This window comes from Salmo salar, chromosome ssa02 (assembly GCF_905237065.1).
Source record: "Salmo salar chromosome ssa02, Ssal_v3.1, whole genome shotgun sequence".
Taxonomy (NCBI): Eukaryota; Metazoa; Chordata; class Actinopteri; order Salmoniformes; family Salmonidae; genus Salmo; species Salmo salar.
The window spans coordinates 73384988-73398083 of NC_059443.1; the positions used below are offsets into that span (position 1 = coordinate 73384988).

General features: G+C 46.1%; 1 protein-coding gene across 4 annotated transcripts in view; it reads right to left on the minus strand.

Moving 5' to 3' along the window:
- LOC123730972 (glucagon receptor) overlaps positions 1-3476 on the minus strand; it is a 57420-nt gene extending 53944 nt beyond the window's left edge. For 3 of the 4 annotated variants that reach the window (XM_045709759.1, XM_045709764.1, XM_045709757.1), the window contains exon 1: positions 2936-3476. The gene's annotated coding sequence lies outside the window, so the exon portion shown is untranslated. The remainder of the gene's footprint in view (positions 1-2935) is intronic. The other variant, XM_045709763.1, reaches the window with a different exon arrangement.
- Between the last annotated feature and the right edge of the window lie 9620 nt (positions 3477-13096).

The window sequence follows — 13096 nt, forward strand, 5'->3', positions numbered from 1 at the left end:
CACACATGAATACATACACGCTGTCATTGGCTTCAATACACACACACACGAATACATACACGCTGTCATTGGCTTAAATACACACACACATGAATACATACACGCTGTCATTGGCTTAAATACACACACACATGAATACATACACGCTGTCATTGGCTTAAATACACACACACATGAATACATACACGCTGTCATTGGCTTAAATACACACACACATGAATACATACACATGGTCGTTGGCTTAAATGCACACACACACACACACACACACACACACACTCACAGTCACATTAAACCACTCTAACCAGAGTTCTCGATCTCACAGTCATGCACTTAATAACTTTCACACGTGTACGTACACACACACACACACACACACACACACACACACACACACACACACACACACACACACACACACTCCTGTGATGTGTGTGTGTGTGTGATGTGTGTGTGTGTGTGTGTACGTACACGTCCCGTGACATACACATCCTGTGATGTGTGTGTGTGTGTGTGTGTGTGTGTGTGTGTGTGTGTGTGTGTGTACCACAGAGTTGTTTATGAAACAGACAACTGCATACCAGAGTGAAGTGGACCAGCTAAAATCCCACACAGGGATGAGGGTATAGGGACTGGTATAGGGACTCTCTCTCTTGCTCTATTTCTTTCTTTCTCTCTCTCTATCTCTCCGAACACCATGGACGAAATATAACCATCTTCTCTCTCTCTTTTCTCTCTCTTTCTTTTCTCTCTTTCTTTTCTCTCTTTCTCCATCTCTCTCTCTCTCTCTCTCTCTCTCTCTCTTTCTTTCTTTCTTTCTTTCTCTCCTCTATCTCTCCGAACTCCATGGACGAAATATAACCATCCTCTCTCTCTCTTTCTCTCTTTTCTCTCTCTCTCTCTCCCTCTCTCTCTCTCTCTGCTGTTCTTATACCTTTCCTGTCATACATATCTCCCTCTTCCTAAGAGAGACAGAGAGACAGAGAGAGGGAGGAAGAGAGAGAGAAAGGATGAGAGAGAGGACGAGAGGAGTGGATGATGGAGAGAAATGAGAGAGAAAGGGCAAGATAGGAGGGTGAGGGCGAGAGGGAAAGCGAAAGGAAAGAGAGACTAAGGCCACGACAAGAGAGAGAAAGGAGAGGGTGATAGAGAGAGGGGGGGAAGGCGAGTAGGGAAGCAGAAAGATAAATAAGGAGAGAGAGAGAGAGAGAGAGAGAGAGAGAGAGAGAGAGAGAGAGAGAGAGAGAGAGGGCAAATGGGGAAGTAGAAAGAGAGAGAGAAGCCGAGAGGAGGAGATAGAGGGAGAGAGAGAGTCTTATCATCTTTCAGTCCCATTAGACCTTATACAACTGATTTACACTTCCATACTGAGCCATGATTTACAAACGTCAATAGCAGGCGGGACTAACAACAGGGGTTTGGCTACTGTACTGCTGATGTGACACAATGTGTGTCTGTTTCTGTGTGTGTGTGTCATTGTTAGCTCAATCAGTCACCCCTCCTCCTTATCTCGGTGCATTTGCATTGTTCGTCACCGGAGCTAAACACGGAGCGGAGGGAGGCTTGTTCTTGGAGAGGCAGTAGACGGGCCGCCCGGTGGAAACGGGAGAGGACCCGCGGGATTCACCGCATGTCATTGTGATGGCTCATTTACATGAGTTGTTTATTTCTGTCTTTCTCAGAACGGAAGCCGTTGGCCAAAAGTCAGAAGTCGCGCGCAACTTCATTAGGTTATTACACAGTCTACTGCAACTAGACAATAGGTTATGTTCTCTCAGTTATATGTAGCATGTTGTTGAGTCGAACTGAAAGAAAAGTCTAACGTCTCTTCGAAAGATTTCTGTTTGTCCTTCAAAGAAAAACTCCACCTTTTGGTATTTGTTTCATGAGTCGTTGTTGATATAGCCCCAAAATATGTTGCGTGTCAGCAATCAAGTTTTCAAGATATATAACTTTCAAAATATAGAAATACAGCGGGCATGATGCATTTTGGTTTGGTCGGTTTTAGGTGGAATTTTCCTTGAAGAGTCAGCCAAATATTCACTAAATAGTTTGACTGTTTTCAAGTTGTCCATGGGGCTTTATATGATTAGAAGACTATAGTTATTAGAAGACCGTGCAAGAACTCAAAAAGCATATGACGAAGAAAGAGAGAGAGAGAGAGAGAGAGAGTTGTTTGTTCCCATCGACCAGAACTGCAGTTATATCGACGTGCAAGATAATGGGGATGAGGGGAACCCAGAAGCCACACACACACACACACACACACACACACACACACACACACACACACACACACACACACACACACACACACACACACACACACACACACACACACACACACACACACACACACACACACAGTTATATAAGAATGGACAGGGGATAGCCATACAGCGCAGATCACTAAAACCACGTCTGGAATACACGAGGACTCTGGTTCTCATTTTATGCATTTTGGGATGATGATTCAACCTACGAGTAACAGGACAATAAAATGATAAATAGGCCTATACATTATTGTTTTTAAATTGTAGTATTATAACCATCGAAACGCACATTAACATTACGCTAACCATAGTTTAATACAGCAAAAACGAAGTCAACCAATGTGCGTAAAGTTGCCTATGGAGAAACGGGCGATATGTTGGCTATACGCTCTGAATGTGCTGTCAAAGGGCGAGCTGTCGTATAGGTTACCGTATAAACGCAACAGATACCAACAACAGATCAACAGTGTTTCTTACTCAACTTCAAATCAGCCCTCACTCTCCGGTCACAGAAGCTATAGCAACACAGACACACAAACTCACCCAGTCAGGTAGTACAGGGGACTTGAGAGGCGAAGCGGGACTTGAACCAGCGAGTCAGTGCCCCTAGAAAACGTCCCCTAGTCATAGCCTGGAGGGTGAGTGAATGTAAAGCACTTTACCTTGACTGCATATTATGAGTTACTGTCGCGTCCCCTGTCGCCCCCACGCCGGCGCTCATCCTCCAGCCACGTACACAGGTAACATCCACATTATATGAAGTAAAAACAACCGACACACATAGCCCAACAGTCAAAAAGGAAATTCAAAAAAACTTAAAGAACGTTTTAATATGGATATATTTCGTCCATGGAGTTCGGTGACTTGTGACTAAATGAGAGAGTCAATAACTCATTGTAAAGGTTTGTTCGTGATCAAGGTCCGTTAAAATGTTAGTTTTTTTTTATCTTGTCCCAGGAGCGAGACGCACGGAGTCGTAGGCGTCGGACGGTATCCGGTGCTGAAAGGAGAAGGGCGAACTGCGCTCCGCGCGGAAAAGAAGAGGCCGTTTTTTCTGCTCTAGGGTGACGTCGGCAGGTACCCTCCGCACGTCCTTTGAGGAACTTCCGAGTATCCTATAAATTAATAATTTAGTATAGACATGAAATCAAATGACAGTATAAATAAAGTATTCGATAACTTCGAGGGCATATGATATGGGGAGTGGAAGCAGAAAGGGGGAGATGCACCCAAATCGTTCAAGATTAACGTTGACATTGGACTTGTATCAATGTGCTGAGGAAGTTGGGAAATGCCTGCGAACATGCTGCAGTGTCGGATTTTGTAATCACATGATTCTGGGTCAGAAGGCTGCGTGTTCAATCCCAGTTATTGACACCATTATTTTTTTATTTTGGGGTTTAACCCTTTGCCAAACCTTATAATAAGTGCCTAAACGTAATGTTGTAACTCTATCTTAAACATTAACCATTCAGAATGAGTGTCTAAACGTAACCCTTCACTTCTAAACTTGACGGTTGGAGAAATGGAACGACACAGAGTAGCATGAGAAACAAAAACACTTCGAAATTTGACATTTTGGAGAACGTGGATGAACGTCTAATTGTTGGCTGGTTTCAGACGATCCCGCAGGTGAAGAATCCGGATGTGGAGGTCCTGGGCTGGCAGGGTTACACGTGGTCTGCGGTAGTGAAGCCGGTTGGATTTACTGTGAAATTCTCTAAAACGACGTCGATCTTTTATTACAGCTCATGAAACATGAGAACCAACAACACATGTTGCGTTTATATTTGTTTTCACTGTGTGAAGTGAGTCTTAGATAGATCAATATATAGGCTGTGCCATTCCACACAATAACTTTATACAGTGGGTCACAAGCACACACACACACACACACACACGCAGGTGCATCGAAGCTGGGACCTAGAGACTGAAAAATAGCATCTATCTCCAGGCCATCAGACTGTTAAATAGTCTCCACTAACCAGCCTCCACCCAGTACCCTGCCCTGAACTTTAGTCACAGTCACTAGCCGGCTACCAGCCAGTACTCTACCCTGCACCTTAGAGACTGCTGCCCTGTGTACATAGACATGGAACACTGGTCACTTTAATAGTGTTTACATCTTGTTTTACCCACTTCATATATATATCCTGTATTCTACTCAAGGCCATCATATTCAACTATTGATGTACATATACTATTATATCCATGTATTCTTCAGATATACTACATATTCTATCAATATATTCTTCAGATATACTATATATTCTATCCATGTATTCTTCAGATATACTATATATTCTATCCATGTATTCCACAGATATAGTATATATTCTACCCAAATACTTTCCACTTTCCATAATATATATATTCTATCCACACACTGTCCATAATGTCTATACTGCACATCACATATATATACTACACTCGACCCCTCCGATGTCAACAACTAAGACCAGTATCCCTTCTTTCTTTTCTCTCCAAAACTCTTGAGCGTGCCGTCCTTGGCCAGCTCGCTTGCTATCTCTCTCAGAATGACCTTCTTGATCCAAATCAGTCAGGTTTCAAGACTGGTCATTCAACTGAGACTGCTCTTCTCTGTGTCACAGAGGCTCTCCACACTGCTAAAGCTAACTCTCTCTCCTCTGCTCTCATCCTTCTAGACCTATCTGCTGCCTTTGATACTGTGAACCATCAGATCCTCCTCTCCACCCTCTCCGAGTTGGGCATCTCCGGCGCGGCTCACTCTTGGATTGCGTCCTACCTGACAGGTCGCTCCTACCAGGTGGCGTGGCGAGAATCCGTCTCCGCACCACGTGCTCTCACCACTGGTGTCCCCCAGGGCTCAGTTCTAGGCCCTCTCCTATTCTCGCTATACACCAAGTCACTTGGCTCTGTCATATCCTCACATGGTCTCTCCTATCATTGCTACGCAGACGACACACAGTTCATCTTCTCCTTTCCCCCTTCTGATAACCAGGTGGCGAATCGCATCTCTGCATGTCTGGCAGACATATCAGTGTGGATGACGGATCACCACCTCAAGCTGAACCTCGGCAAGACAGAGCTGCTCTTCCTCCCGGGGAAGGACTGCCCGTTCCATGATCTCGCCATCATGGTTGACAACTCCATTGTGTCCTCCTCCCAGAGTGCTAAGAGCCTTGGCCTGACCCTGGACAACACCCTGTCATTCTCCGCTAACATCAAGGCGGTGACCCGATCCTGTAGGTTCATGCTCTACAACATTCGCAGAGTACGACCCTGCCTTACACACGAAGCGGCGCAGGTCCTAATCCAGGCACTTGTCATCTCCCGTCTGGATTACTGCAACTCGCTGTTGGCGGTGCTCCCTGCCTGTGCCATCAAACCCCTACAACTCATCCAGAACGCCGCAGCCCGTCTGGTGTTCAACCTTCCCAAGTTCTCTCACGTCACCCCGCTCCTCCGCAAACTCCACTGGCTTCCAGTTGAAGCTCGCATCTGCTACAAGACCATTTTGCTTGCCTAGGGAGCTGTGAGGGGAACGGCATCTCCGTACATTCAGGCTCTGATCAGTCCCTACACCCAAAGAAGGGCACTGCGTTCATCCATCTCTGGCCTGCTCGCCTCCCTACCTCTGCGGAAGCACAGTTCCCGCTCAGCCCAGTCAAAACTGTTCGCTGCTCTGGCACCCCAATGGTGGAACAAGCTCCCTCACGAAGCCAGGACAGCGGAATCAATCACCACCTTCCGGAGACACCTGAAACCCCACCTCTTTAAGGAATACCTGGGATAGGATAAAGTAATCCTTCTAACCACCCCCCCCCCCAAAAAAAAATATATAGATGTACTATTGTAAAGTGGTTGTTCCACTGGATATCATAAGGTGAATGCACCAATTTGTAAGTCGCTCTGGATAAAAGCGTCTGCTAAATGACGTAAATGTAAATGATGTATTTATACTTTGGACTCTGACATTGCTCATACTAATATTTCTATATTTCTTAATTCCATTGTTTTACTTTTATATCTGTGTATATTGTTGTGAATAGTTAGATACTACTGCACTGTTGGAGCTAGGAACACAAGCATTTCTCTACACCCACAATAACATCTGCTAAATATGTTTATGTGACTGATCAAATTTTATTTGATTTTGATTTGACACACACACACGCACCCTATACACACACCCTATACACACACTCTATACACACACCCTATATACACACCCTATACACACACTCTATACACACCCTATACACACACTCTATACACACACCCTATATACACACCCTATACACACACTCGATACACACACCCTATACACACCCTATACACACACCCTATACACACACCCTATACACACACTCTATACACACACCCTATACACACACCCTATACACACACCCTATACACACACCCTATACACACACCCTATACATACACCCTATACACACACCCTATACACACCCTATACACACCCTATACACACACCCTATATACACACCCTATACACACACCCTATACACACACCCTATACACACTCTATACACACCCTATACACACACCCTATACACACACCCTATATACACACCCTATACACACACCCTATACACACAACGCCCCTCTCGTAACTTATCTGATAGCGGATGTTCTTTTTGATAAATGCCGTTTCATATTCAAATGACCCTTGACACTGAGCTGTCATGTCATCTGTCATGTCAGGCGTACTGGTCTCAGACAGCATACTGTGCTGTTACATGTTACAGAGGGCCCGAGAGGCTGCATACTAAAGCGTTTATCAGAGTCCAAAAACGTGTACATGTCAAGCACTGTTCTAGAATATTGTACCGTTGGCTTTCAGACTTCTGTATTTTCAGCGTAGCTCAAGGCAGTGTTCTAGAATATTGTACCGTTGGCTTTCAGACTTCTGTATTCTCAGCGTGGCTCAAGCAATTTCTCCACCTGTCACCTTATTCAAATGAATAGGAGACACGTACGCAGAGAGGTGTTGGATAGGGACTTTGGGGAGGTGCACTGTTGGGCTGTGTGTCTCCTGCGGATGGTGGCTTTGGACTCTGTGTCTGTTACAGAGGGTCCCGAGAGACCTCATACTAAGAGATCAGACAGGATACTGTTACAGAGGGTCCTGAGAGACCTCATACTAAGAGATCAGACAGGATACTGTTACAGAGGGTCCTGAGAGACCTCATACTAAGAGATCAGACAGGATACTGTTACAGAGGGTCCTGAGAGACCTCATACTAAGAGATCAGACAGGATACTGTTACAGAGGGTCCTGAGAGACCTCATACTAAGAGATCAGACAGGATACTGTTACAGAGGGTCCTGAGAGACCTTATACTAAGAGATCAGACAGGATACTGTTACAGAGGGTCCTGAGAGGCCTCATACTAAGAGATCAGACAGGATACTGTTACAGAGGGTCCTGAGAGGCCTTATACTAAGAGATCAGACAGGATACTGTTACAGAGGGTCCTGAGAGGCCTCATACTAAGAGATCAGACAGGATACTGTTACATAGGATCCTGAGAGGCTGCATACTAACACTGACCAGCAGAGGGAGACAGTGTGAAAGACTCTGTGTCTTCCTATAACCCCCTCTTACTCTCTCTTATCCCTCTCTCTCCCCTGTTCCCCTCTTTCTCTTTTCCCTGTCTCTTTCTCCACCTCTCGCTCTCCCTCTCTCTCCCTCTCCAACATCTCGCCCTCTCACTCTCTACCTCTGTCCCATATATCTCTCCTCTGTTCCCCCTCTCTCACCTCTGTTCCATATCTCTCTCCTCTGTTCCCCCTCTCTCTCCCCTCTGTTCACTATCGCTCGCTCCTCTGTTCACTACCTCTCACTCCTCTGTTCCCTGTCTTTCTCCTCTGTTCCCCCTCTCTCTCCTCTGTTCCATATCTCTCTCCTCTGTTCCATATCTCTCTCCTCTGTTCCCCCTCTCTCTCCTCTGTTCCCCCTCTCGCTCCTCTGTTCCATATCTCTCTCCTCTGTTCCCCCTCTCTCTCCTCTGTTCCCACCCTCTCTCTCGTCTGTTCCCACCCTCTCTCTCTCCTCTGTTCCCACCCTCTCTCTCTCCTCTGTTCCCACCCTCTCTCTCTCCTCTGTTCCATCTCTCTCGCTCCTCTGTTCTCTCTCTCTCTCTCTCCTCTGTTCCCTCTCTTTCCTCTGTTCCCTCTCTCTCTCTTCTGTTCCCCCTCTCTATCTCCTATGTTCCCCACTCTCTCTCCTCTGTTCCCTCTCTCTCTCCTCTGTTCTGTCCCTCTCTCTCCTCTGTTCCGTCTCTCTCTCTCTCTTCTGTTCCCTCTCTCTCTCCTCTGTTCCCTCTCTCTCTCTCCTCTGTTCCCTCTCTCTCCTCTGTTCCCCCTTTCTCTCTCCTCTGTTCCCCCTCTCTCTCCTCTGTTCCCTCTCTCTCTCCTCTGTTCCCTCTCTCTCTCCTCTGTTCCCTCTCTCTCTCCTCTGTTCCCTCTCTCTCTCCTCTGTTCCCTCTCTCTCCTCTGTTCCCTCTCTCTCTCTCATCTGTTCCCTCTCTCTCTCCTCTGTTCCCTCTCTCCTCTGTTCCCTCTCTCTCCTCTGTTCCCTCTCTCTCCTCTGTTCTGTCCCTCTCTCTCCTCTGTTCCGTCTCTCTCTCTCTCTCCTCTGTTCCCTCTCTCTCTCCTCTGTTCCATCTCTCTCTCCTCTGTTCCCTCTCTCTCCTCTGTTCCCCCTTTCTCTCTCCTCTGTTCCCTCTCTCTCTCCTCTGTTCCCTCTCTCTCTCCTCTGTTCCCTCTCTCTCTCCTCTGTTCCCTCTCTCTCCTCTGTTCCCTCTCTCTCTCCTCTGTTCCCTCTCTCTCCTCTGTTCCCCCTCTCTCTCTCCTCTGTTCCCTCTCTCTCTCTCCTCTGTTCCCTCTCTCTCTCCTCTGTTCCCTCTCTCTCTCCTCTGTTCCCTCTCTCTCCTCTGTTCCCCCTCTCTCTCTCCTCTGTTCCCTCTCTCACTCTCCTCTGTTCTCCCACTCTCTCCTTATCCTCATTGGTCTCCAGTCTATAACCCTAACACACACACACACACACACACACACACACACACACACACACACACACACACACACACACACACACACACACACACACACACACACACACACACACACACACACAGAAATCATAGTAAACCGATAACCCACATGGTGGTGAGCTGAGAGAGATCACCTCCTCTGTATTACAGACAAACAGAGATGGAAACAGCCAGTCAACATTAAGAAGATACACAGACACACAAGCTGGTTCATCATATTTATCTGTGGGTTAATGGTCAGTATTGAGAGTGTTCAGACTGTTATCTAAAGTACCAGAGGGTGAGGCCTTTGTCTGGCCGTGTGTGTGTGTGTGTGTGTGTGTGTGTGTGTGTGTGTGTGTGTGTGTGTGTGTGTGTGTGTGTGTGTGTGTGTGTGTGTGTGTGTGTGTGTGTGTGTGTGTGTGTGTATGTGTGTGTGTGTGTGTATATGTGTGTGTGTGTGTGTGTGTTTTCATTTAGAAAAGATAGAAACTCAACCTCCATTTGAATCTTATTCCCTGGTAGATTGTTTTACTGTATTCTGCTCTTACCTTGTTACCATGTCCTGGTATGGTCTGTCATCCTGCTATAACCATGTTACCATGTCCTGGTATGGTCTGTCATCCTGCTATAACCATGTTACCATGTCCTGGTATGGTCTGTCATCCTGCTATAACCATGTTACCATGTCCTGGTATGGTCTGTCATCCTGCTATAACCATGTTACCATGTCCTGGTATGGTCTGTCATCCTGCTATAACCATGTTACCATGTCCTGGTATGATCTGTCATCCTGCTATAACCATGTTACCATGTCCTGGTATGGTCTGTCATCCTGCTATAACCATGTTACCATGTCCTGGTATGGTCTGTCATCCTGCTATAACCATGTTACCATGTCCTGGTATGGTCTGTCATCCTGCTATAACCATGTTACCATGTCCTGGTATGGTCTGTCATCCTGCTATAACCATGTTACCATGTCCTGGTATGGTCTGTCATCCTGCTATAACCATGTTACCATGTCCTGGTATGGCCTGTCATCCTGCTATAACCATGTTACCATGTCCTGGTATGGTCTGTCATCCTGCTATAACCATGTTACCATGTCCTGGTATGGTCTGTCATCCTGCTATAACCATGTTACCATGTCCTGGTATGGTCTGTCATCCTGCTATAACCATGTTACCATGTCCTGGTATGGTCTGTCATCCTGCTATAACCATGTTACCATGTCCTGGTATGGTCTGTCATCCTGCTATAACCATGTTACCATGTCCTGGTATGGTCTGTCATCCTGCTATAACCATGTTACCATGTCCTGGTATGGTCTGTCATCCTGCTATAACCATGTTACCATGTCCTGGTATGGCCTGTCATCCTGCTATAACCATGTTACCATGTCCTGGTATGGTCTGTCATCCTGCTATAACCATGTTACCATGTCCTGGTATGGTCTGTCATCCTGCTATAACCATGTTACCATGTCCTGGTATGGTCTGTCATCCTGCTATAACCATGTTACCATGTCCTGGTATGGTCTGTCATCCTGCTATAACCATGTTACCATGTCCTGGTATGGCCTGTCATCCTGCTATAACCATGTTACCATGTCCTGGTATGGTCTGTCATCCTGCTATAACCATGTTACCATGTCCTGGTATGGCCTGTCATCCTGCTATAACCATGTTACCATGTCCTGGTATGGCCTGTCATCCTGCTATAACCATGTTACCATGTCCTGGTATGGTCTGTCATCCTGCTATAACCATGTTACCATGTCCTGGTATGGTCTGTCATCCTGCTATAACCATGTTACCATGTCCTGGTATGGTCTGTCATCCTGCTATAACCATGTTACCATGTCCTGGTATGGTCTGTCATCCTGCTATAACCATGTTACCATGTCCTGGTATGGTCTGTCATCCTGCTATAACCATGTTACCATGTCCTGGTATGGTCTGTCATCCTGCTATAACCATGTTACCATGTCCTGGTATGGTCTGTCATCCTGCTATAACCATGTTACCATGTCCTGGTATGGTCTGTCATCCTGCTATAACCATGTTACCATGTCCTGGTATGGTCTGTCATCCTGCTATAACCATGTTACCATGTCCTGGTATGGTCTGTCATCCTGCTATAACCATGTTACCATGTCCTGGTATGGTCTGTCATCCTGCTATAACCATGTTACCATGTCCTGGTATGGTCTGTCATCCTGCTATAACCATGTTACCATGTCCTGGTATGGTCTGTCATCCTGCTATAACCATGTTACCATGTCCTGGTATGGTCTGTCATCCTGCTATAACCATGTTACCATGTCCTGGTATGGTCTGTCATCCTGCTATAACCATGTTACCATGTCCTGGTATGGTCTGTCATCCTGCTATAACCATGTTACCATGTCCTGGTATGGTCTGTCATCCTGCTATAACCATGTTACCATGTCCTGGTATGGTCTGTCATCCTGCTATAACCATGTTACCATGTCCTGGTATGGTCTGTCATCCTGCTATAACCATGTTACCATGTCCTGGTATGGTCTGTCATCCTGCTATAACCATGTTACCATGTCCTGGTATGGTCTGTCATCCTGCTATAACCATGTTACCATGTCCTGGTATGGTCTGTCATCCTGCTATAACCATGTTACCATGTCCTGGTATGGTCTGTCATCCTGCTATAACCATGTTACCATGTCCTGGTATGGTCTGTCATCCTGCTATAACCATGTTACCATGTCCTGGTATGGTCTGTCATCCTGCTATAACCATGTTACCATGTCCTGGTATGGTCTGTCATCCTGCTATAACCATGTTACCATGTCCTGGTATGGTCTGTCATCCTGCTATAACCATGTTACCATGTCCTGGTATGGTCTGTCATCCTGCTATAACCATGTTACCATGTCCTGGTATGGTCTGTCATCCTGCTATAACCATGTTACCATGTCCTGGTATGGTCTGTCATCCTGCTATAACCATGTTACCATGTCCTGGTATGGTCTGTCATCCTGCTATAACCATGTTACCATGTCCTGGTATGGTCTGTCATCCTGCTATAACCATGTTACCATGTCCTGGTATGGTCTGTCATCCTGCTATAACCATGTTACCATGTCCTGGTATGGTCTGTCATCCTGCTATAACCATGTTACCATGTCCTGGTATGGTCTGTCATCCTGCTATAACCATGTTACCATGTCCTGGTATGGTCTGTCATCCTGCTATAACCATGTTACCATGTCCTGGTATGGTCTGTCATCCTGCTATAACCATGTTACCATGTCCTGGTATGGTCTGTCATCCTGCTATAACCATGTTACCATGTCCTGGTATGGTCTGTCATCCTGCTATAACCATGTTACCATGTCCTGGTATGGTCTGTCATCCTGCTATAACCATGTTACCATGTCCTGGTATGGTCTGTCATCCTGCTATAACCATGTTACCATGTCCTGGTATGGTCTGTCATCCTGCTATAACCATGTTACCATGTCCTGGTATGGTCTGTCATCCTGCTATAACCATGTTACCATGTCCTGGTATGGTCTGTCATCCTGCTATAACCATGTTACCATGTCCTGGTATGGTCTGTCATCCTGCTATAACCATGTTACCATGTCCTGGTATGGTCTGTCATCCTGCTATAACCATGTTACCATGTCCTGGTATGGTCTGTCATCCTGCTATAACCATGTTACCATGTCCTGGTATGGTCTGTCATCCCGCTATAACCATGTTACCATGTCCTGGTATGGTCTGTCATCCTGCTATA